The sequence below is a fragment of the Piliocolobus tephrosceles genome, chromosome 2 (assembly GCF_002776525.5).
Source record: "Piliocolobus tephrosceles isolate RC106 chromosome 2, ASM277652v3, whole genome shotgun sequence".
NCBI classification, from domain to species: Eukaryota; Metazoa; Chordata; class Mammalia; order Primates; family Cercopithecidae; genus Piliocolobus; species Piliocolobus tephrosceles.
In genome coordinates, this window is record NC_045435.1 from 75,436,292 (window position 1) to 75,461,715 (window position 25,424).

Consider the following 25,424-nt stretch of genomic DNA (forward strand, 5'->3'; position numbering starts at 1 on the left):
ATATATAAGCATTTTCATCTTATCCTGTTTAGCTCTCCTGCTTGCTTTTCATTTACGTTAAGGGTCATTCTAGCCTACCATGACGTATGGAAAACTATTGGATTTGACTTAACGTCTTCTTAGGATTCAAAGATGGGACTTTAAATTTTGAATTTAAAAACCTGTTTAATTTTAGATTGAATCTTGGAGTATATGGTAACAAGAAATAGAATTTGATCAGTAAATAAGATATAACTTTCTCTGTTTATGTTATTAGGACAAGTCTGTTTGGTTGGTGGTGTTTCCCTGGAGTACTATTGGAAACGTATTTTGAGCCAAGTGAGGGCTCTGTGGTTAAGAATTCAGTAATCAGTTATAGATGTCTGCCTTGGGTATTCCTAATGGAAGTAAAAACATGCTTGCTACATATTTGCCTTCCCTAATCTATCTGCCTCTCCTTCTGTGATTATCTTGAAACCATCTTGATTATCTGGGTATTATCTAATTTGTAGCTGATCTCTTTTGGAAAATGAAATCCATGGTTAGATTTAAAAGTCAAAGATAGCATGTAGTTGTGCTCTTTTTTTCTGTAATTTGTTATTGTCTCTAATTACCTTCACCACAGTTGATGCTCTTCTCACATGTATATAAAATATTCTATCCCTTCTGTACAGCATATTTTACTATCATTATTGAGTTCCAAACTGGAAAGTAAGTAAAATGTCCTTTGGTATCCTCAGTTTCAGGGTTTGAACTCAGGTTTATGTACATAGATCTTGTCCCCTGTAATTTAAAATAACTAGAGTAGCAAAGCTTCTGTAAACTCTCCAGAGTCTATTAAACATTATTTTTAAGAGAACATCTTTCCGTGTTCGTCATTTATGAATGTTTGGTCAGGAAATGATTGTAAAAAGCTTCAAATCCCAATTGAATAATGTGTTCTTAAAAGTAGCTGCCAAGTGTAAATACCACTGATATACATTCATGCATATGATAGTATATAAATAACTGGGGAAAGCATAGCAAAGGTCAATCAATTATGTATAGGTCAGAATGCTTTCCATCTGGATTGAGTCATTTTAGCAAATGACATCATGTGTCCTTTGTAGTCTATTATGAAATGTGGCTTGAGTCATTATAGATTGGCTTCTTCTCTGGGTTACCAGGATGGCAGTGGTGAGACTTAATAAATAAATGTATTGGACTCTGCAGGAGCAGATTTACATAATTAGGGTGCAGTGATGAAGGCTTCTCATTCTGCAGAAACCCTTTGGGCTCCATCAATTTCTACTTGTTTATCCTTTGTGGTTGATTTTTTTTTTTAAAGGAACTGAAAACAAAAGAGTTTAAACTGAGCCAAATGCTCTTTATAGAACTGTAATGGACATCTTTCCATAACATTGAAAGACCAGCAGGGAATCAGTAGTAATGAATCTGGCACCCTTCTCATCTCTTCTAACTTCATCATTGCTCTTCTGGATGGGGCTACTTGGACACTTTAAGTTTGGTTTGTAATTTATATTTTGATCTGATGAGGAGTGGTCACACCAGATTGCCAGACAGACCCTAGAGCCATTGGCGGGATGGGATGTTGTATGAGATGGGAAGAGATGTTGGCATTTTTCAATTGGCACAACAGGAGCTGAATTAGCTGATAGACCAAGTGATAAAAGGAGCTGCCAAGTCCAGTCATTTCCGATTAGTCAGGGCTTGAGGAGGTAAATGTTACTTGACAGAATTTAATGTGTGATTTTTCCTTCCCTTCAGGATATTTTGGAAATGTTAAAAAGTTGACTTTTTTATTTTTATTTTTTTTAAGTAGGATAGCTTGGAATGAAAGACTTTTGGTCAATATTGCTGTCACATTTTATAGACTTTTATAGTTGGAATCTATTTCGATCCTTGGAAGGAGGAAGACTTGGACATTCTTAGCAAAGATGAAAGGAAATTGTCCTTGCCTTCAGGGAGCATATAGTTTAGTGGAAAGACAGACATGCAAACAGATTACCACAGTATAAAATGACAGTTACTCAAATAAGATATGTGTGAATCCAGACAGTATTTATATTTTTGGCACTTATATTATCCTTTACTTATTTGTTTGGATTATGAATAACTACGGCTAAGAAACACGCCCCCACTTGTTCTTATTCTTAAGGCATATTGAGAGTGAACTTTCAACTTTCAAGATGGATACTGTAGAGGAGGCAAAATTGTACACTCTTTTAGGGTTTTCTTTTCAACTGGGCCCGAGACTTAAACGAATATAAGACAGATTAATGGGAGAAAAGCACGCACATTTATTTAATATAAGTTTTATGTGACATGAGATACCTCATAAGGAAATGAAGACTCAAAGAAGTGGCAAAGCCTAGATGGTTTTATATTAGGTTAAACAGAGAAAGGCAGTTGTAGAAAAGTAACTAAACTGTGTGGAAAGGCTAAAGGAAGATAAGAATTATTTTAACAAGATCTGTTTGTACAGACTTTTCCTAGTCTCATTTTCCCATCCTTGATGACAAGAATGTGTCATTCCTTCTGGTATCACGGGACATCTTCTAGTGGGGATTTTGTCTCCTGCTTTCAGGAAGAAAAAGGGGAGGGTTACACAACCTTCTTCCATCTGCTGGGTTTTGTTTTGTTTTTTAAGGTGCCTTTAGCTCAACATAATCCTTAGGCTAAAGTGGCATATTTTGGGCTGGCATATTCTCCCACTCTTCACTACCCTAAATTCAGAGGCAATGTGGCTGCCCTTCTCCTGGAATATTATTGAGATTCTGCATATGATCCGAAGCCTTAACTCCATTGCAATGAAACTCCATGGATTCTTAGGGACTATTCTTTGATTATGACTACACAGACAGCAGAACAAATGGTTAAAAGATTAATAAATAGGTCAAGTTGTCATTGACTTGTCAAGTTGCCTGCGGTATCCAACAGCTGATTGCACTGCTATGTTTTCTTTCCCCGCTATAGTGATTGACTGAGATTACAATCTGTGGTCAATGGATTGATCAACTGATTTGGTGTGGTATAGATAGATAAAAAGTGGAATCTTTTTTTTTTTTTTTTTTTCGAGATGGAGTTTTGCTCTTGTCTCCCAGGCTGGAGTGCAATGGTGCGATCTCAGCTCACTGCAACCTCCGCCTCCCAGGTTCAAGCGATTTTCCTGCCTCAGCCTCCTGAGTGGCTGGGATTACAGGCACCTGCCACCATGCCCAGCTAATTTTTGTATTTTTAGTAGATATGGGGTTTCACCATGTTGACAAGGCTGGTCTTGAACTCCTGACTTCAGGTGATCCACCGGCCTTGGCCTCCCAAAGTACTGGGATTCCAGGCATGAACCACTGCACCCAGACAAAAAGTGGAATCTTTTTTGCCCCATTCAAAGAGACTTTTCCCTTTATTTAGGGAAAACAATCCTGCTATAGCTATCAATGCTAGTTAATGAAGAACAAGGTCTATCTCTGATGTTTTTTGACCCCCATCTAGATCATTCTCCTTAAATACTCTTACTAGAGTTTTTCTTATATCTTTTAGCCAGATATTAATGCTTACCCCATTTCCCGTTTGCTCCAAGCGTACTGTGCTGGTAGCAAGCTGCACTTCTTTCTTCTAAATGGTAAGTGGGTTAAGAATATTATAGGGTGATGAAGGTCATTGGGAGTCAAGAGACCTGCATTCCAGTCCTGGCTTCACCATTAACCAGCTGAGCAATGTTAGGCAGCGTGTTTTACTCTGTTAGGTTTTTCCTCTTTATTTGGTTGTTACAGTTCCTTTTGGTCATGGGCTGCCTTATTGTTTGGATCCTTGGTGCCTTAAGTAGCACCTGGCACCATAGTAGATCGTAAGTGTTCCCTGACTAGAAAAACAGTAATACTAATAGCAGTAAACAGTTTACGTTGAAGGGAGTGAAAATATTAATAATGTTAAGCAACTCTAAGAATTTTATTTTTAGCATGTCTTCTTTGCCTGTGCTCTTGTTCTTGGATGAGTTAAGACTCCAACTCACAGCCTCTCGATTTCTCTTGAAGAGTACAAACATACTTTTTCTTGTATCCAGTATTTTTTTCTTATAATAAAACAGTACATATGGTAGAAAATATAAAAGCCACAGATAAGCAAAAAACGAAAACAGAATCTCCTATGTATCAGGAATATGTTCAGCAGCAAAATAAAGAAAATCCAACTAATAGTGACTTTCCCCAAGTCTTTAGAGGATAATCTAGAGCTGATGTTTTGATATTTCTCTTCTACTACTGTTCTTAGCATGTTTTTATTTTTGGCTTTGTAGTCACAATGAAGCTGCTGTTCCTCCAGACATTGTTTAGATTGGAAGCGTAAATGATAGACCTGTTAGATAAATCCGCTCCTTTTAATCAGACAATTAAAAAAGCCCTACCTAGGCCGGGCATGGTGGCTCACGCCTGTAATCTCAGCATTTTGGGAGGCTGAGGCGGGTGGATCACTTGAGGTCAGGAGTTCGAGACCAGCCTGGCCAACATGGTGAAACCCCATCTCTACTAAAAATACAAAAACAATTAGCCAGGTGTGGTGCATGCCTGTAATTCCAGCCACTTGGGAGGTTGAAGCAGGAGAATCACTTGAACTCAGGAGGCGGAGGTTGCAATGAGCCAAGATCGTGCCACTGCACTCCAGCCTGGGTGACAGAGTAGACTCTATCTCCACTCCAGCCTGGGTGACAAAGCAAGACTCCGTCTCAAAAGAAAAAAGAAAAAGCCCTACCTAGCAGCCTTATTCTTTAATATCTTATTTTATAGAACAATTTGCAAGTGTAAAGAATGCTGGAGAGAAGGGACTATGAATGGAAGATGGCTGACCAATGAATGTTTGTCAAACCAATGGTATACAAAGATAATAACTGTCAATAAATATGATATTACAATATCTACTGTTTTGAAATGTGTTTCCCCCCTTAATAGTACCAGAAATCTTTTTTTATGTTATTAAATATTCCACCACTTAATTTTCAATGTCTGTGTAGTGTAGTCATGCCTCACTTAATGAAAGCTGTGTCATTAGACAATATCATACTCATGTGAGCATCACTGTACTGAATACTATAGGCAACTGTAACACAATGGTAAGTATTTGCATATCTAAACATAGAAAAGGTAATGCATGTGCTAGGACTTTATGACAGCTATAACGTCACTAAGAAGTAAGAATTTTTTAGCTCCTTTATAAACTTATAGGATCGATGTCATATATGAGGTCTGTCATTAATCAAAACTTTGTTATGTGATGCATGACTGTATCCCACTTTATGGCTATACCATAATTAATTTGAACAGTCTTCTTTTGCTTGGCATTTAAGATGTCCAAGTTTTACTATTATAAATAATGCAGCGATGAACATCCCTGTAGATAGCTTTTTCCCCAGACTCTTTTGACCTTTTCTTTCATTTTGATTCTGCTTTTTTTTAAAAAAAGAAAATCTGCAAATAACAATGACATAAATAAATAAGCAGATATTTAGGTACCCACTTTAACCAGAGCCTGGGAAGAGGAATTTTTAATAACTGATAACTTAGATTATATCTGCAAAATGCAAAATATCTTACTGATTGGGCAAAGTTGGAGAAACAATTGGTAAATTCAGAGACAGGGTAGGGAGGAGGGAAGTGACCCACTTTCTGATTAAATCAATTTAATCAGTTTAGTTAAAATAGATTAATGTCTTTTTCAGGTCTGACTAAGGGGATCTAGAAGTTTGCAGATATGTTAATTTTCAGAATCCCTCCTGTATAAAAATATAGTTTCCCCTGGCATCTGTGTTTCTTTTTGTACAAAGGTTGTCAAATGGGAGTGGGAAGGTAGTACATCTCATAGCTCATCTGTCATAAAGTATTGCAGGCATGGCAAGGTTGAAAGCCCGGCATCCATGCTAGCTAAAAGAAGACATTGCAAAGAAGTTTGGCCTCCAGGGGAGTAAAAGGGGAAATGCTGTCACATGCCCCCCTCCTGCCACCATTGGTGTGGAATTTGGCAGGTGGATTACTGACCCTTTCCCTTGCTTGAGAATAGTGGGTCAGCAAGATAAGAATAGGGCAGAGAACATTACCTCTGGTAGCAGGGCTTTAAATGTCAATGCTTTTTCTAATGTATGCTAGGAGTACTAATTGAGAAGCTGGCCCATATGCTTCAACTATATCCAACTATATGTTTTTTTTTAACGTTGCAAAATAAGGTTAATTTTTATGGGGAGTATTTTATGCCCTGCTTTCTGTTATGTGCCAAACAAATTGAGGATGATGGAAAACTGATGGGTGATGAAGATGAAAGAGCGATGTTGACCTTTTGGTAAATCATTCATTATACTGCTTCATCTGTAAGTGGTTTTCCAGTTGCAGCTCATATTTGCTAATCACTACACTTGACTCTCATTTCTGCAGGGGCTGATTGTCTTGTTGTGGATTGCCTTTTCTTTTTTTAAAAAATTTGGTTATTGTTATAACTGTTTCATTACTAATACTTCCTCCACAAGAGGGGGCTTGTGAATAGAGTTAAGAATTAATAATTCAGTTTCTGCTGCTCTTCATTCTCCTCAGTAGCTGAGTTGGACTTTAAACAAGCTATTCACCTACTCTGTTTTGAGTTTTCTTGTCCCCAGTGGAATTCAGTTACAAGATGACTGTCTTTGACAGTGGCCACAGACTAGAATAGTTAACTAGTGTTAATGGTTTAGCACCAGGATATTTTTGGTTTTCATGTTGATCCAAGTCGCATTAGGGAAAACTAAAGGGGAAAGCAAGAATAACTTCTTAGTTCAACCCTGAGTCACGTACTAGAAATTATGGAATTCATTATAGTGGAAGCATAAATCTGTATGGACCCAAAATGGATCCAAGGCTGGGCGTCTGGCAGAATCCACCTTACCAACATTGTAGATATCTATGGGCTACTAGGTTATTTGAGCCTTCTGCCTGACTTTTGCCAATGCTTAGAGTTCAGAAGCAAGGTTAACATATAAGACCCCCTTAGGATGAATGGGCCTGTGGGACCTGGAGGCTAGGAAGGGCACCTAGCACCTGGTCTAGGTGAAGACACTTAAGGAAAAAATTTTGCCTCAAGGATGCAGAGAAATTGACTGGGGAATCCACAAGGGAATCTGAGCAATTATAGTGTTGTGCTGAGTAACCTTACAGAGACTGTATCTTAATTATATATTTTAGGGTTTATTAAACTAGGAACTCTGTCCCCTCTATGGGCTAAGGAGTATTTTTTGATATTTTGATTGAAACAAAACGGGAACTAGAGACGCTAAGAAACAGAAACTAACCAGAAGTGCGTTACTTTTCCTTTATTTCCAATCAAATGCAATGTTAAGAAATATCTAGATGTTATCTGGACTTTGCCTATCCCCTGCCTGAAGTTGGAATTCTTCTGTTGAGTAAATGGTCCCTGGGTCCCAGACTGGCATTGTTCATTTGGTTGGTGGGTGCAGATGGGCAGTTGTTGCTTGTAACTTTGCAGCCAAGCTTCTGAAGGCATGACCACAAGACCATGCTGGATGTCTGTGTGTGTGGCGGGGTAGGCATGCGGGTACAGGTTATGATCTTTTCAAAAATAATTTTGTTAAGGCACAAATTGTAGAATTGTGAATGCAACCAATTAGAATACTTTTACTTCGCTTGCGATACCCAAGAACAAATTTCTTTATATTTTTAATAGAAACGCAAACAGCAAGAAATGGGATTTCCAAATAACAACAAAATCTTTTAACGGAGAATTTTCAACTGTTACATTTTTCCTTCCTTTGTTAGATATAGAAAGCCAGTCTTTGGAGGGAAAGGACACTTAGATCTTAGAAAAACAGGCAATAGTCATAGTCTGTTAATACCAGATGCTTCTTAGGAGAAGAAATAATTCTTACATGATGGTGATATTTTAGGTATTTGAGGGTTTTTTTAAGGGTCTTCCACAACAATATGGTACAGAATTTAGTCTGAGAGGAGGCTGAAATAAATTAAAATGAATTTTTGGAATCCTGCTTATTGGAAATGCTGATGCTATTGTGCTGTTAGCTGCTCCTCACCTTTTCCTGCTACAAATGTACAAACTTCCCTACCCTCATACCTGCCCTTGCCCTTTTCCTCAAGACTCAGAGATTAAGAAGAATTTTGTCTTCTGAATGCTTCTTTCACCTTTTACTCTTCTGCCCCATCCAGTTTGTTAGCCAGTAACCATATCTGACTGTTTACATGAAAATTAGTTCAAATCAAAGTAAAAAATTCAGATCCTCAGTCACACTGGCCTCATTTCAAGGGTTAAGAAGTACATGTGTCTATTGTCTATCTTATAGGATGGCGTAGATACCAACATTGCCATCATCACAGAAAGTTCTTTTGGATAGTGCTGCTTAATACTCTTGGCAAGCTCCTAAGGAGGCTTCCCCATCACCCTCTCCAGGGGTGTCTGTTTTTTTCTCAGTGTCTGGCAGTGGAGTTGGTGTCTTCTTGTGTTGTTCATTGTCACTTCTAGACAGTTCCTTTTCTCTTCATCCTTGGAGGCTTTTAAAGCATATGCCATAAAACTATTCTACAGCCTACTCGTCTGTATTTATTGAAGACGTTCCCCCCAGCACCCTGTTTTTATACCCATCGTTCTCCATAAAAACATCCACAGAGAATACTCACACCGGGTCTATCAGGTCCCTGAGTTTCTCACTTGCAAATATCTCTCTCTGCCTCATAGTCATACCCCAGGCCAATGGTTCACAATCTAGGAAGTACCACTCTCCTAGGGAGTAATTGCAAATGTAAGGAGTGCTACTGGCATTTAGAGGGCAGAAGTTAAGGATGCTAAATGTCATTCAGTACATGAGACTGTTCTGCACGATGAAGAATTGTTTCCCCCAAATGCCAATAGTGCCCTCATTACGAAATGCCATGCTAACCTTCAAAGTGTGTTTCAAAGCATCCCACTCTCTGACCACCACCTCCTATCTTTTCAGGGTTGCTGCCTCACGTGACATTAGCATTCTCTACTCCAACAGTTCTTTGATCCTGTGGGGCCTCCAATCTATTGACTTAGAGCATTTATGTATAATCCATCATCCTCCCATGCCCTTACTTCCCTCCTTGCCCAGCTCAGATACTATGGTTCATCTCTTCTTTACATGCACACTAAACTCTTGCTCATCTTTCTCTGTCATTCTTATCTGGCAAAACTTTGACCCTCATTCAGCTTTCTGCCTGATTTGGGCCTGAGTGTAGATGGGTGGAGGAGGACACAAAACTATGCTTTTGCACTTGTGTCCTTTGTGCATTACTTTGCACTTGTGTCCACAAGTTTTAAGTGGGTCCTCTGTTCTACGTGGTGATCCTGCATTGTTTACCTAATACTTCTACTTTCTGAGAAAACTATTTTATATCTTCACCTGTACCTCAACTCTCCAATGTCCATTCCCAGCTCTCCCAATCAGTTGATTCTCTCACTTCGTATTTCACTGGAGAAATAGAAACAATCAGAAGAAATTACCTTATTTTCTCTAACAAATCTACAAGCCTATCTGTATCCATCCCCACAGTCCCCATCTCCCTGTCTGGTATTCTGCATGAACTGTATAAACCCTGTAATAGGGAGGCCGAGGAGGGTGGATCGCTTGAGGTCAGGGGTTCGAGACCAGTTTGGCCAACATGGCAAAACCCCACCTCTACTAAAAATACAAAAACAAGCTGTGTGTGGTTATGGATGCTTGTAATCCTAGCTACTCAGGTGGCTGAGGCTGGAGAATCACTCAAACCCGGGAGGCAGAGGTTGCAGTGAGCCAAGATTGTACCACTGCACTCCAGTCTGGGTGACATGGTGAGACTCTATCAAAACAAAACAAAACAAAACAAAACAAAACACCTGTAGTAACTCCCCATCATCCTCAGAATTAAATTCAGTCTTTTTGCCATGGCCTCAAGGCCCTTCAAGATTCAGCTCTCTTCCTTTCACCTGGTATCATACCACTCTCCTTTCTCCCTGCAGTCTGTTGACATTGGTTTTCTTGCTGTTCTTCTCAATATCTTTGTATTTGCTCTTGCTTTTGTTAGGAAATCTTCTCCCTGAGATATTTGTATACCTTTGCCTCCTGTTGCACTCAGGTGTCTGCTGAAATGTCATCTTCTCAGAGAATCCTCCCTTGACCATTTTGCCTACTGTGGCTTTCCTCCGCCCTCATCATCCTCTGTCTCTTTGCCCTGCTTCATTTTTCTTCACAAGACTTATAACTCCCTGATATCATATTATAAATTCATGTTCATCTTTTTATTGTCAGAATATAACTTCTATGACAGTGGGGAGTTGCGTATCTTAATGACTTCTATATCGTTAGTGCCTAGAACAGTGTTTTACACTCACTGTTTATTGATGAGGCATTTAACATATATTTGATAAATTAATGTTGCATCAATAAAGTGTACTGACTACTATGGCACAGGCTCTTTTAATTTGGCATGCCTCTACTACTCAGAGCCACATGATGACTCAATTTTCTCACCACTTTTCTCTATTTGAAAGATTGGGAAACTTCCTTTTGCACTGTCTCATAATATCATTTGGCTTTTATTTAATATAAACACATCATTTACGTATTAATTCTGCCTTTGTTCTTTTCTCATTAGCCCATAACAATTAAAATAGACCATTACTCTGCCACACTATGAGTTTTTATGATGTCATATCAAAGTCTCCATTAATTAAATAACTTAATAAATTAAAATCTTATTCCATGACACTATCTTTCCATTGCAAATTATCTTCATGAAGAGCGCAATAGCAGACATGGGACAATTTTAGCTTAGGACATGCCAACCTAGCACCCAGATGTGCTCGCTGACACACTGAAAGTCAAAGCTGTCATTTTAAGTGATTGTTTGGTTCCAGTGACACTGAGAACAGAAAAGAGCTGATGGAGGAAAAAAAAGACAAACTCAGGCACTGCTATTGAAAAGCATAGCTCAATTATCAGGTTGTCATTTAGATTCTTCAGGGCAATAATTGGAATAAAACCACAAAAATGTAAAACATATTCTCATAGACTGTTTGGAGCTATGATACTGTGCCTTTGGATTCAGTTTGAGAAACACTGAGCTGTAGGGTAAAGTTCAAATTTCTTAACTTACACTATGCAACCCTCATTTAACTGGAGGAAACATTGGATTGTTAGGTGGTAGGATGAAGGCAGGGAGAGAAAAGATACTAATGCAATTGTCAAGGTAACAGGTGAGAGACTGGGATAGGGAAGAAGAAAGGTAGAAGAGACAGAATGAGAGCTATTCCAGATAGAAATTTTTAAAACCGAGGAGGTTGAAGAGTAAAATACAGCAGCACTGGAGGTCGATGACAAGTGGATTCACTTATTTTCATGTTATAGGTAAAGAAATAAGAGTAGCGGACTAGCCCTCTTAGTTGGGGATTTTCTCTGTTACTTATATAAGTACTTATGAGCTTGAAATTTCAAAATAATATTATTTGCCAATGTGTCTAAATTATTTATTGAGAGCAGCTAAATTATGAGCATAAGCTAGATACAGCAATGCTTGCTATGGTATGCAGTACTTGGTTCAGTTAGAGGCCATAATTACTAACTTTTAGGAAGCTGTAGATTGATTAGTTGAAATGAGGCCAAATAATCAATAATCAAAGCCAATATAAAAATGATTACACTTATCTGTCAATAGACAAAGATTCTTAAGTTGGATAGAGAGAACAGCTATATTCTCTTTAACTGTTTACAAGGAACAACCCAATTAAGGATAATAGCATGGGACAATTAAGATAAAATAGATGAAATTAACATAATACACCATATAAGTATCATTCAAATGAAAGCTGGTGACACTTTGTTAATATCAGACAAAATATGCCTTAAAACGAAAAGTATTATTGCAGATAAAGAGTTGTTATTTAATGATAAAAGGACAATTCACCAGGAAGAGTTAATCCTGAGCCTACATTACCTAGTAGCATCCTTTTAAAAATATATAAAGTAAAAACTGGCACAATCACCAGGACATATTGAGAACCCATATAATCATAATCTGAGAGTTTTAACCATTTTTCTTTCTGACACTGATAAATCAAACAAGCTAAGAAGTTTAGAAAAGATAAAGAATATTTAAACCACATAACTGGTTAGCTTGGTCAAATACACATATGTAAAACTTCAAACTCCACTAACAGATTATATCTATACACACATAGAAAGTCTTAATGCTGATGAATAAAAATTATATTTACTACATTCTTTATTTCAGAGGAAAAAACCCAGGAGATTAGAAACTGACACTTTTCAAAAACTTTATACATTTGGAAACTTAAAATCGTACCTGTCAATAATTTGTAAGTCAGAGAAAAATGATGATAGAAATTAAATTAGTACATACTTTATGGGGTACATACTCTTGTGGGACACAAAGAGGTATATAGAGGGAAATGAATAGACTCATGAATCTATATATTAGAAATAGAAGAAGATGTTGTTAGGACATTAAAGATTCAATTGAAAAGGTATAAATAGAATAGCAGAGTAAACCCAAATACAGTAGAAGGAAGAAATAATACAAAATATTACCAAAAATGAAATGGAATACAAAGAAACAGTAGAGAAGATCAACCAAGCAAAAAAATGATTATTTTAAAGACTAAACCTGCACATTTGCATTTGGCAAACTTGATCAACTACAAAGAGGGAAGAACAAAGAAAGAGAGAGAAATATAAACCATATTAGAAATGAAAAATGGGAGCTAAATATAGAGACAATTGAAAATAGAAGGTCAAAATACTATACAATGAATAACTTCTTCATGCCCATACTCTTGAAAATATACCTTCTAATTACCTGGGATGCCCTATGTATGTCTATGATATACACATTCTAAGCTAGTGTCATGACTAGAGATTGAGAAACAAAATGTCCAGGTTAAGTCTGGCTTCCCGAAGAATGAAAATTCATTCATTCACTCAATTAATATTTGTGGATACCTACTGTATACTTTTAATTGTGCTGGTGCTAACATATTTTTACGAATGAGATAGACATTAAACAAATAGTAAAAAAATAACTATTTCAGCCTGGCCAACATGGTGAAACCCCGTCTCTACTAAAAAATACAAAAGTTAGCTGGGCATGGCGGTGGGCACCTGTAATCCCAGCTTCTCTGGAGGCTGAGGCAGGAGAATTGCCTGAACCCAGGTGGAGGAGGTTGCAGTGAGCCAATCATGCCATTGTACTCTGGCCTAGGTGATAGTGCGAGACTCCATCTCAAAACAACAACAACAACAACAAACGACTATTTACAATTTTGGTAAGTGCAGTGCAGGAAAAGTGAAGTGTTTGACAGAGAATCTAATTTTACCAGGGTAAAGGGCAGATCAGCAAAGCTTACTTGAAGAAGTGATATTTAAGCTATGACCTCAATGGGTAGAAATTATCCAGGCTAGAAGGTGGAACAGAGTCTAAATACAGGGCAGAAGGAAAACGATATATCAAAGCAGTGTGGTATGAAGGACCAATAGGGGATCAGAGGATGCAAAGGTAGAAAGGTGTGTGAATCGGTTTCAGTGGTTGCCATGGAGTATGGTCAGGATTTGTATGAGCCAAACCCATTAAATTCACATATCTCAGCAATGTGAAAACAATTTTTTTCTTGCTTTATTTAAATGCCTAAGAACATAGTAGAAAAAAGTATAAAAACATGGATGGGAAAGAAATAAACCAACATCATTCAGAATAGTGACTGCTTCTAGAGAAGGGAGAGCAGATGCAAATTCCTTTTCTGAAAGATGTATAAAGTTAGCTGCAATCATGAGTTTGTTCATTTCTTTGTTTAAGTGTTGGACTAATCTGGAATGGAGCCCTCAATTTAAAACACAGGGCAGAAAATTATGGAAGAGAAACAAAGATGCCATTTTTAAGGGAGCCGTAGTTTAGACAGTACTACTCAAAGTGTGGTATGTGGTATGTGCACCAGTTCATTAAGAGGGAGTGCAGAGTTTAAAATGACACTTTCCCACACAACAGCCACTAGCTACATGTGACTGTTGAATATTGAAATGTGGCCAGTCTGAATGGGGACATGCTGTAAGTGGAATATACATGCTGGGTTTTGATGACTTAATTTTTAAAAAAAGTTAAATATCTCCAAATATCTCCATTATATTTGTATATTGATTACATACTGAAATAAGATTGTGGATATATTGGACTACATAAAATATTATTAAAATTAATTTCAACTGTTTCTTTTTACATTTTTAATGTGGCTACTAGAAGACTTAAGATCTCAAATGTGGCTCCTGTTATATTTCTGTTGGACAGTGCTGGTTTAGAGACTTTCATAGCATTTTGACACTGCCACTAAATCCAAGTGCAATTTTTATTGTATTTTATAAATGTATCATCAACCCACAACATATTGGAGTGAAAAATATAGTCAACAGTTTTATATCCTAAATAGTTTGTGAAGCACTGCTTTAAACCATTCATAACTTCCAGAGCATTTTAACCACTGGGCTTACTATAGGAAAATATGTATATTATAATGTCAGTTTTTCAGAACACTATGAAATATTCTAAGAACCTGACTATTAAATTGATTCGCCTCTCTGTGTATGAAAAAAGTGATTGATAAAGACGTTATCATATAACCCTCAGATGTTATCATATAACCCTCATTGTGTTTATTTTCAGTTACATAACTTGTATATTGGATTTGGAAAGAATATAATAAAAACTATAGTACAGAGCCCAGTTTAAAAAAATCCAGTTGGAGGACCAGTTTGATATCCACTAGTTCTTATTTTGAGAATTAAAAAACTTGGGGTACAGAAGCTCATATCTCAAATTAGTTACATTGCAGCATTGAAAATATACTTAAGTAATTGTCTTCTTTAGGTTTTGTTCTATAAAATTGACTTATTTTTCTTCAGAATGGGCTAGTTAACATTGGACTTAGAGTTTGGCACACATGAGGTTGTGATTTACAGGGCAATTTTTCTCATCAAAACCTGGGCAGAACCATTTATTTTAAAACCAATATTTATTTTACAATGGGAAGATGGAGCAGATTAAAGGAGCATAAAACCATGATAAATCACCCAATCTTTATCCCATAGAAAATCTTTTAAATGGCTCTTTAAGTAATAGCAGTAAAACCGTCTCATAGAGTTTGTTTGGATGGTTTTTTAGCATATGGCATAGTCATGTAGATTAAAATGTAATTAATGAAGACTTTATAATAATTCAGACATGGTCTGTGTGATTCCTTTTCAATAAAAAGTACAATACGATATTTCTCAGCTACATTTCTGAGTCTTAATCATGATTAAAAAGGGAAACCAGTCTAAAATTCTTAGCTGTTTCAAATCAAAGACCCGGAAGTTAAATTTCTTTTAATCTTTCCAAAATTAATTATTAAATAGTAGCCAATTTTTACATGAAATATTTAAGAACATCTATGTGTATTATAGATTATTATGCAATTGTTGAAGAAAGAAATTTTTACAACTTATCTCATTTTGTTTTATTTGGTTCCCATTTGTATCTTAGGTTATAATAATTTCTGTAGCTAAAAATAATGGAGCTACATTTTTTCTAATAGTATTCTTTAATACTATTCTAATGATAGTGAAGTTATATCACATAGAATCTGTGGACCAATTAAAAATGCTAACAGGAATGAAATATTTTAGATGCAGATCTGCTTGTAGTCATGGTGAATTTTTAAAAATAGGAAGTCTGTGTCCTATTATTGAGTAGATGTCTGGATTCTGTCTCTAGTTAATTATAGATTCTAGGTCAGGGTTGGCAACCTTTTTCTGTAAAGGACTAGAGGGTAAACATTGCAGATTTTTGGTAGTATGGTCACAACTACTCAACTCTGCTATTAATGATGAGAGCAACCTTAGACAGTATATGCATGAATGGGTGTGTGTGCAAATCCTTTAACCAAGCACTTCTATATCTGTGAATATTCCCTAAGGAAATAATGAGAAGTTTTGGTAAACAAGTGCGTGCAAGAGAATCAATTATGGTATTACCGAGTAACATGAAAAACTGTATGTGAGCCCTAGTTAATTCAAAGAAAAGCAACAAAGTAGAAGTTAAGTTGTCATTTGACTTTAATGTAATATGTGTATGTATATGAGATTGGAGCATGTAGAATTGCACCTAATTGACTGCTTTTTATCTGCAAAATGGTAATTTTATATGGGCAACCTAAGATGTGTACATAGAAAGAGATGGAAAGATTATCCACCTATAGTTTTCTGGGTGGAAGAAATAGAGTAACTTTTACCCTTTTTCATATGTTCATTATTTACAATGAACATATTTTAACTTGCAATGAGAAAAATGATGCAGGGTTTTTAAAACAAAAGAGAGACTTTCCCATTCAAATTGTGTTTCTCAGTGATGAAAATACACAAAGAATGCACATGTCGTTCTCTCTGGAGGGGACAGGACCTCCTGTGAGGAACTTGGAGCGTTGTTTTTCTATTGGCAGGGCCACTTCTGTTATGGCAATGGATGCAGAGAGCTGCAGCCAAGGTACATTGGGTATTCTTTCCCACTGGTGACTCCATCTCCCCTGATGCTGTTTAACATTCAGTTCATCAAATGAACTCCTCTTATTCAGATTCCTTACATGTCAGATTTCTGCCTGATTAGAATTTGGTTTTGCATGGAAGACATCTACAGGAAGGGAATGAACGTATTGGTCTTTCTGACATCTGTGCAACAGCTATACTGAAATCGTAGACTACGACTTTGACATTATGGTTTTTTTTTTTTTCCCCAAGGAATTACAAAGCTACTTTTAATACTTTGGGGTGAGCCCCACAGGAATAAAAAACACTGGGAAGGGGTAACCCCCTCACCCCCGGGAGTGGCCCAGGGGGAGAGAGGCTACCTGAGGGAAAGGAAGCACAAAAGGGACCCGCTGCAGACTCAGGGCAAAGGGAATGCCATCGGTGCTGGGACCTGTGAGCACTACAGGAGGAAACGCGAGCGTGGTGGGACTGGCTCCAGGCACACAGGCGAAGGGCAAGAGGGTTGGACACGAAGCCACAAAGCTACTTGGGTTCCTCCTTCTTCTCGTTTGCCTTTTTCTGCTTCTGCTGCATGATCTCCGAGTCCCTCTGCTTGCGGGCGGCAGCAGAAAGCCCGTCATCTCGGCGCTTTCCCTTAACCGAGTCGCTCTGCTTTTTCATATTCTTCTGGCGGGCGAGCTCACGCTGGTTACCGCGGGTCATGGCGACGGCAGCGGCTCCGACCTGCCTCCGTTACGTCCCCTGACATTCTGGTTTTATATGTTGATCTTATGAGTGTGTTTAATGAAGTCCACCTCCTCAGAAATGGATTCCATACTGTGTGTTGAGAAAACCAAGGCCAAGGGGGCTGAAGCCTGGTGCAGGGGACCATGTAAAGTCTGGATGAGTTTCAGCTGGGCCTCTGGGGAGAGAGCCTGCTGCCCTTCCTCAGACAGCATTCTACATAGCACAACACAGTAGGAAGCTTGAGTCTTTCCTTATTTGGACTCTGCCCCTTTCCAACTCTCAAGTTCTGCAATTATTTAACTTTGCTCTCTTCAGCCCTTGCTTCCTCTGTTTTCCTCATTGCTTTTGTCACCTAGCAGAAACAGTGGTGAGAGACTGCTACACAACAGACATTGTTTGCTGTTGGTTTTTAACTTTCTTCTGGAGTTTTCTGTGGATGACATTGATTTCTAGTGCAAAGGGCCCTCTGCTTTGGAGTTGACCTGTAGAGAAACAGAGTCCCTCAGGCCTTCTGTGAGGCTGGGACCCCCTTGTTCCAGCAACAGGGATTGGTATTTGTGTGAGACTGTGGGATATCCCCCTAAAGCCAGGTGCCTCCTGCAGTGACAACGTGAAGAAAAGTAGCAGAGGGCCGGGCACGGTGGCTCTTGCCTGTAATCCCAGCACTCTGGGAGGCCAAGGCAGGCGGATCACGAGGTCAGGAGTTTAAGACCAGCCGGAACAATGCGGTGAAACCCCATTTCTACTAAAAATACAAAAATCAGCTAGGCGTGGTGGCGTGCACCTGTAATCCCAGCTACTCGGAGGCTGAGGCAGGAGAACTGCTTGAACCTAGGAGGTAGAGGTTGCAGTGAGTGGAGATCACACTGTTGCACTGTGCCTGGGTGACACAGTGAGACTCCATCTCAATAAAAAAGAAAAAGAGAAAGAAAAAAAAAGGGGGGGGCAGACCACTTCCGCACCTGAGAGAGGCAGACATTTTGTGAGCTCACATATTTTTCTCATCAGACTCTGAAACAGCATTTCACTGTATTTTGATACAAATGTTCAAACTACATATTAGGGGTAATTTCTGCCTCATTTGGAGCACAAGTCAAATGATTGTATCTCCATTAGAGAAAATGAAGAGGCCTCTGTGTCTGATACTACTTCGTTAAAGAGAAAATATTCTCCTAGTAGGCAAAAGTTACTGGCCAAATACAGCCCCAAATCAAAGATCATTTCTACTAAGAACTCTTACATTAGCTTACTTTTCCGTGAATTAACATGGGTCTGTGGAAGTTACATTTCCTCAAAATATTTGCACGTTTTCCCTTTACAGCAGGTGAGGGAAAATCTTAATTCAAGACACATTCCTTTGTCACTTTGGGGGCTGATGGGGGATGAGAGTCTTTGTATTTCAAGACATTTCCAAAGCAGTGGTGAACCTGCTTACAGAATTTGAAGTTATACATCTTGAATAAGCTTCAGGTCTGAAAATTGAGAAGACTTCAGCTCACAAAGTGTTGATTACATCCCTTTGCTTAGCAATACAGTTAAGTCATTTGTAAAAAGTCAACTGAATACAATTTGGCCTCATCAATGAAATGTACCAAGAACCATAAAGTTGTAGAATAATGTTAAGATAAATAACCTTTCCTTTTTTTCTTTGCTTTCTTTGCATTAAAAAATGAAAATTACCCTCTTTTCCCTTTGAGTTCATGCTACCAAAGTTTACAAATTTTATTTTGAATGTTTAAATATTTATGTGAGGGGAGTTCAATTTACAAATCTAAATGCTACCAACACAATAGTTAATTTTAGAAAATTGTCAGTCACCAGACATACTAGCTCTAGAACAAGATGATTCATTTTCTACATAGGCAATAATGTATGTTAGAAAAAATCAAAAGATAGTCACACGGAAAGGGGAAAAATGAATGTAGATCAATAATTTAATTTAACTCTGACCTAAGTTCTATAGCATGGCTCATAATTTTTCAATGAATAGACCCTTAACATTTTACATATAGAGCTTCAGTTTTGTATTGATCTGCCCTAATGTATTCCTCATTTCATAGAAGAAATAGCATATCTCAAATCTTTAACAAAAACACATTGCAAATGTTAGCGGAAATATGACAATAGATTGTTATTTACTCTGTTTTCAGAACTACTTTTTTTCTGGCTAAATAATTTTTTTAAATTAGAAGAGAAATGGATAGTAAATGAATGATGACTTGGAGGGCAAGTTCATGGAATTCCTTCTTAGTTAATAGATTCCTAGTCTTTCTGCATTACTTAATTGCATATTAAAAGTGGAACCCTTGATGTACTATGTACAGCATATATTTATTCTGTAGAAAATTATTAATTTTTAATGGACTAAGTGGCTGTTTGGACAAGGGACCCTGACTATTAATCAGGAGGTGAGTGATTGACTGACTTTCATTTTCATTAATTATTCAAGGAAGTTCACTTATAAGGTCCACAACAGAAGAAAGTTTCTGTCAGTGAGCCTGTGTGCACATTTTAGTACCATATTCATTTACTCACTTAACAAATATTTAATATATGCCATGCATTGATGATTCAGTGATGAGTAAGACCATCGGCCTCTGTCCTCAGGATGCTGTCAGGGCAGTGCATAAAGCAGAATTGTGTTGTATGCGAAGAGAACGAGAATGCTACCGAGCAGTTTAGGAGACTCAGTTTTGCTTGACTCCCCCCTCTATTTAGGAAGTGATTATTCTCTGTACAAATTTCCTAAGTCTCCCGGAAATTCAACCTAGCCAATTCTAATTCCTAGCTGAGAAAACATTTTGTTTGGAATGACGGGGTCCCAATTTCTTAGAGTCAGAAGAGACTTGAGAAGTTATCCACGGATGTACCCTTATCTTCCCTGCCTCAGCTGGGACACATCCAATGCCCAGAAGAGAGCAGGCTCACGTGTGGCGCCATTTCTGTGTGGATTATTTGAAACTTTCTCCAAATAATGAACTGCAGCTTATTTCCCTGTGTATTCTCTTTAATGATTCCAGTCCTGTATCCTGGTTAAAATAATAACATCTCGTTTACCTCTTATTTGGAATACATGTCATAATTGTCCATTTATTTGTGTGATTTTTGTATCATTACTCTGCTAGTGTACCTCGATAGTGGAACTGTGTCTGTTTTTGCTCATTGTTATTTCTCTAGTGTTATCACAGTGCTAGGAAATGAATAAATGAATGAATGAGAATGATTTATCCTGTTCCAAAAGATTTTAAGGAAGAATACATGGATTTGAACCTTACATAATAGTTAATTAGCTATTTGGCAACAACTGTAATGGTTCTTTCACTACTCCAATTTTTCTCACAGTCAGATTAAGATTTTTTGAAAACTTTCTTCACATATAATATGGTGTTCAGCGTTTATGGTGTCCTCAATGCCCATCACCTATTTTTTTAAATTGCCTGTCTCACCGGGAGGTTTAGGGAAGGCTTCACAGAAGAGGTGAAAATTGGCCTTGTGCTGGATCTTGAAGAATGAGAAAGCATTCTCCATGAAAATGGAGCCAGGAGGGGCACCTTCCGGGGTGCAGTGTTATGAATATAAACATGTTCTCATCTGGCATCTTTTACCTAGGCCCATTGTGCTGCCCTATTCTTTGGAGATTTTTGACTTATTTTTTCCCATCTTCTCCAGAAACTTTGCTATTCTTTCCCCTTCCCCACTTCTTCAACATTGCCTCAAAGCTGGAGGCAGAGATTCCTGTGATTTAGAGTTTGCATTGGGGCATTAAGACAGTCTGGGTTCAACCCATTTGTTACATGTAGTTAACCAAGGTAGGATACTCCTTTGAGAAACAGCATTCTCCTCTTTAATAATAGCTACCTCATAAAGTAATTATGAGAATTACCAAATACATTACATGTGATGTGCTTGAGACACAGTAGAGACCTAACACACTGTAACTGTCATCCTTGCCTCCCCTCTGGAGAGCTGCTGCTGTAGCTCACTCTGGTGATATAACCATCTGTCCAGTGGCCTCAGGACATGCAGTGGCTCAGACATATTTTTTCATGGAAACCTCATCAATGGCTAATAACTGTAAAACTATTTCAGCTTTTTCCAAATCCTTAGTTTAGTGGTTTTATATCTCTGGCCCTGTTCTTTCCAATTTCCAGGTGCATGGGATCCAGTGATTTTTCTCTTTTTTCTTTTTTTTTTTCCTTTTTTTGTTAGGGCTGTACAGGAATCACATTTGACACATTCGCCCATGGATTTCTCTCTTTTCAGGTCTTCATTTCTCCTGGTACTGCAAGAGCCTAGATTTCTCTGATCTCACCTCTCCCAGCTTCATCTGGGTAACAAACATACTTATTTCATTCTGGTCAAGATTCCTCTCAACAGGTTTATTGCAGATTGCTGCAGCTGCAATCAGTGTTTACAATCTGATGACAAGTTGGAGATTAAGGCTTGTCATCACTATTTAATTAACCTCAAATTAAGCAGTTTCTGGCCCCATTCCATACCCTTCCACAAGCCATTCAGAGCTGCTAAAACAGTGCTGTGAGGCCTAATAGATTCCGGGTCACACCACTGGAGAGTGGGAGCTGGCTTAGCAGCCACTCTGAAGAAAATCAATGTTTGATTCTTATTCTTATGCCTGAGGGCTGAAGATAGGTAGCTATCCAAAGAAAACGTAAAGGGAGGAGAAGAAAGGAGGGCACCTTTCCATACTAGGAAGTGTGTAGTCTGTGAATTGCAAAGGAGATGAGCCAAAAAGTGTTCCAGAGACAGAAAAAAAAAAAAGATCCCTACTCTTAGTATTTAAAAATAATTTGTTTTTCTAATTGCAGAATTGATATGCAGTAAATGGTAATGGTAAAAAAAAAAAAAAAAAAAAAAGAGAAAAATAGTAAGAAAGTAAAAAACATTCAACTTCCTACTCTACACACCTGCTTTTGAGGCTTACCTGAGCTGTCCAATCTGGTAGTCACTATCCTCATGTGGCTCTTGAGCTTTTAAAATGCAGCAAGACTGAGTTGACATGTGCTGTGAGTGTAAACTACACACCAGAGTTCTAAGACTTAATATGGAAAAGAAGAATTCAATATATGACATTATTAATTTATATTGCTTACATGATTAAATGTTATTTTGCATATGCTGGGCTAAAATATATCACTAAATGAATTTCACTGGTTTCTTTTAACTTTTTAAAATGTAATTACTAGACACTAAAATTACTTATGTGCCTTGTACTGTATTTCTATTGGATGGACTCTTTTAGACCATTTTCTCTGCATGTATACAAAATTTTTAAAAAGAAAAACTGAGTTATTTTACATACAACTTTGTATCTTCCCTTTTTAAGTTAATATATTGAGAATATGTGCATGTCATGAAACATATGTTATGGTATTATTTTTAATCATTTATAATTTTTCATTTTATGAATGTCCCTTCATTGATTAATCAAATCTTCCTAGATTACTACCATTTTTTTTTTTAAAAATTACAAACTCTCCATGAGCATACTTATAACTATATCTTTGGGTTCATCTTTAATTATGCTCCTAGGATTTGTTTCTGGAAGCCAGTTGGTTGAGTCACAGGCTTGCTTGTGGTGTGATGGGCTACAAGGGAAGAGTGAGTGGTTGATTGTGGGTAGATGAAAGGGAAGCTAGAGAGGAGGTACCAACTGCTAGGGGCTACCCTCCTTTCTCCAGTAGAAGTGGATGATGCACCAAAACTGAGAGATTGGAAGAGAGTTTAATGAGCAGAAGATTGACAGAGGTGTGGGAAGAGTTAAGGGAACCAAAAAAGATGATGAAGCAACTATGGAAAGTCTGAAGGAGCAAAGACAGAGAACAGAATTGCAAGAATCCAATGAGAGCCCTAGCTAGGAACTAGGGGGAAAGGGCCACTGATAGAAATTATAGCCAAAGCTAGAAAAATGTGGACACTTGTCAAAAGGCTCAGCTGTGCAGTGGGAGAGGAGGAGAGAGGAAATGGGCAATAGATACCTCCAAACTCTTTCCTCCAATTCTCTGATGCCTTAATGCTGCCTGCCATTGTCTTAGCCCTATAGAAACCAAAGGGCATGGGAGGTGAGTCTGCAGAGATCAGTAAGGGAGAGACCACCAGCAGGGCAGAGAAGGTGGAGAAGAGATAGGAAGGGGTGAGTGGAGGAAAACCAGAACACTAGCTTGGATACTTAAACTCTAGGATAAGGCACTTATCCTGTGTGAGCTTTGCTTTCCTCACCTGTAAAATGTGCATAATAATACCTACCTCAGAATGCGATCGTGAGAATAAATGAAGGAGAGCATGTAGCACAATGGTATTTTGTACACTTGTTCTTTATCAGAGGCTTATCAGTGGACCATATCAACTTCTTACCATCTTGTCCATTTATCATGTCTTACAAGTTCATCAAGAGGGAGAGTAGCAGAGAAACTTATCCTGGCACACCAGGACCTTATATTTAGACTTGAAAAGTTCTGTACACCCTAGTGAGGTAGCCATTTGTGTTCTGAATTGTGCGTATCAAACCGTTGTGCTCTGGTAAAAATCCATAGAATTTTTCACATAGTTGGATAATTAGGCCACATGCTGTTGGCTCTGCTCAAAAATGGTCATTTAAGTGTCCTTTTATTATTTCTGGCATCTGCTGGAAAATTTAAATAGCTACTGCTGGTGTGCTTTCTATATGCTCTTTAAAAAATGCTGAAATTGAACAGTTTAATAAAATTGCTGGACTGTCAGCTTCACCAAGCTCTCCCAGAGATAAACCTGAAAAAACAAACTCCATACCCCAAAGTAAATACTTCTATAAATCAGGGACTTTTACAGGTGCTCCCTGGGGAGTGTAGTTTGACTAATACGGAGTTTCGTTTACAAGCAGGGGTGAAAGCTGGAAGCTTCTGAGGCGATTTGACCCCTTCATTTTCCTTTGCTTAACACAGATCTGTATTAAAAATGGGTGGCATTTTTAGTATGTCACCCCAACTAGCGGGCTCTGAAATGTCATCTAATTCTTAAGTAGAAAAATGAATAGCACATAGTGTAAAATAAATGAATATATTTTAAATACATGAATATGTAAATGTATAAATATGTTTTAAATATGTAATTACCAAACTCTTTTAGGAAGTATAATTATTGAATGAATAAGGTATCAATTAGGAGGACCAGCTTGCAGTTACTCAATCTTTACAAGGTTCTGGTCACTATTTAAAATGCTTTGTGCACATTATCTCACTTCATCCTCACAGCAGCCCTGTGAATGAATAGCATTTTCTTCATATTACCTATAGGGAAATGGAGGTTCCAAGAAATGAAGAAAAATGGTTATGACAGTGTCATGTTTGGCAAATAGCAGAGGCAGGGATGAAACAGACACGGCATTTGACTCCAGAGTCTGAACTCTTAACCGCCGTTCTATGTCATTTCTTCCCTAAACGTTTATGGAGAAACTTGAGAAATTTTGTAAAAAAATGACAACTTAGGTAAACCCGTGTGGGATAATTAGGCACAGTTTTTATTCCCATAAACCACTTGCAGATAGTAGACATGTTCCTTGGTTTCTTACTAAAAAGCACCCTCGAAATGAATCCCAATATTAAATCTACCACACTAGTTGAGCTGAGCTAAAGGAGTTTTATGGCCAATGAAGCAAGATGTTTACTGCATATTTGGTTAACATTAATGATTTTTAATTTTTAATGATCAAATGTTATTCAAAGTTTAACTTATAGTAGTTATACCACATGCTGAAAGGCATCTCTAATTGTACATGTATTGACTGTGAGAGGATGCAAAGTAGGATTCCACAATTTTAATTAACTGTTCCTCCTCTCACATTTCATTACTGGTTCCGGAAGTGGTAGTAGATGGCAGAAAGTTACCTGTCAGAATTTTTATTTAAAGGAGGTAAGATGGAGAAATGTTAGTGTTGTCTTGGTGATTAGAGAGGAAAGTGGGGAAGGCAGAGAAATGGCCGATAGTTTAACGTGTTAATAACATGGTTGAGTAAACAAGGCTTCCAGCATTTGCAGGTACATTTTAAAAATTTGAGCAGATAGACAAAAATTGAAATAAAAAATAAAGAAATCACTAACTTCAACTTTTGCAACTTTTGTATTGCAAAGGCTATTTCTTTCTCCTGAAGGTGGGTACCTCC

At 37.8% G+C, this 25,424-nt stretch overlaps 1 protein-coding gene and 1 pseudogene across 2 annotated transcripts in view; one reads left to right on the forward strand and one right to left on the reverse strand.

Moving 5' to 3' along the window:
• FHIT (fragile histidine triad diadenosine triphosphatase) overlaps positions 1–25,424 on the forward strand; it is a 1,513,705-nt gene that overhangs the window by 282,480 nt on the left and 1,205,801 nt on the right. The window lies entirely within an intron of this gene.
• LOC111533974 lies at positions 16,789–17,289 on the reverse strand (annotated as a pseudogene). The gene has a single exon (XR_002729007.1). The product of XR_002729007.1 is annotated as an uncharacterized LOC111533974 (transcript).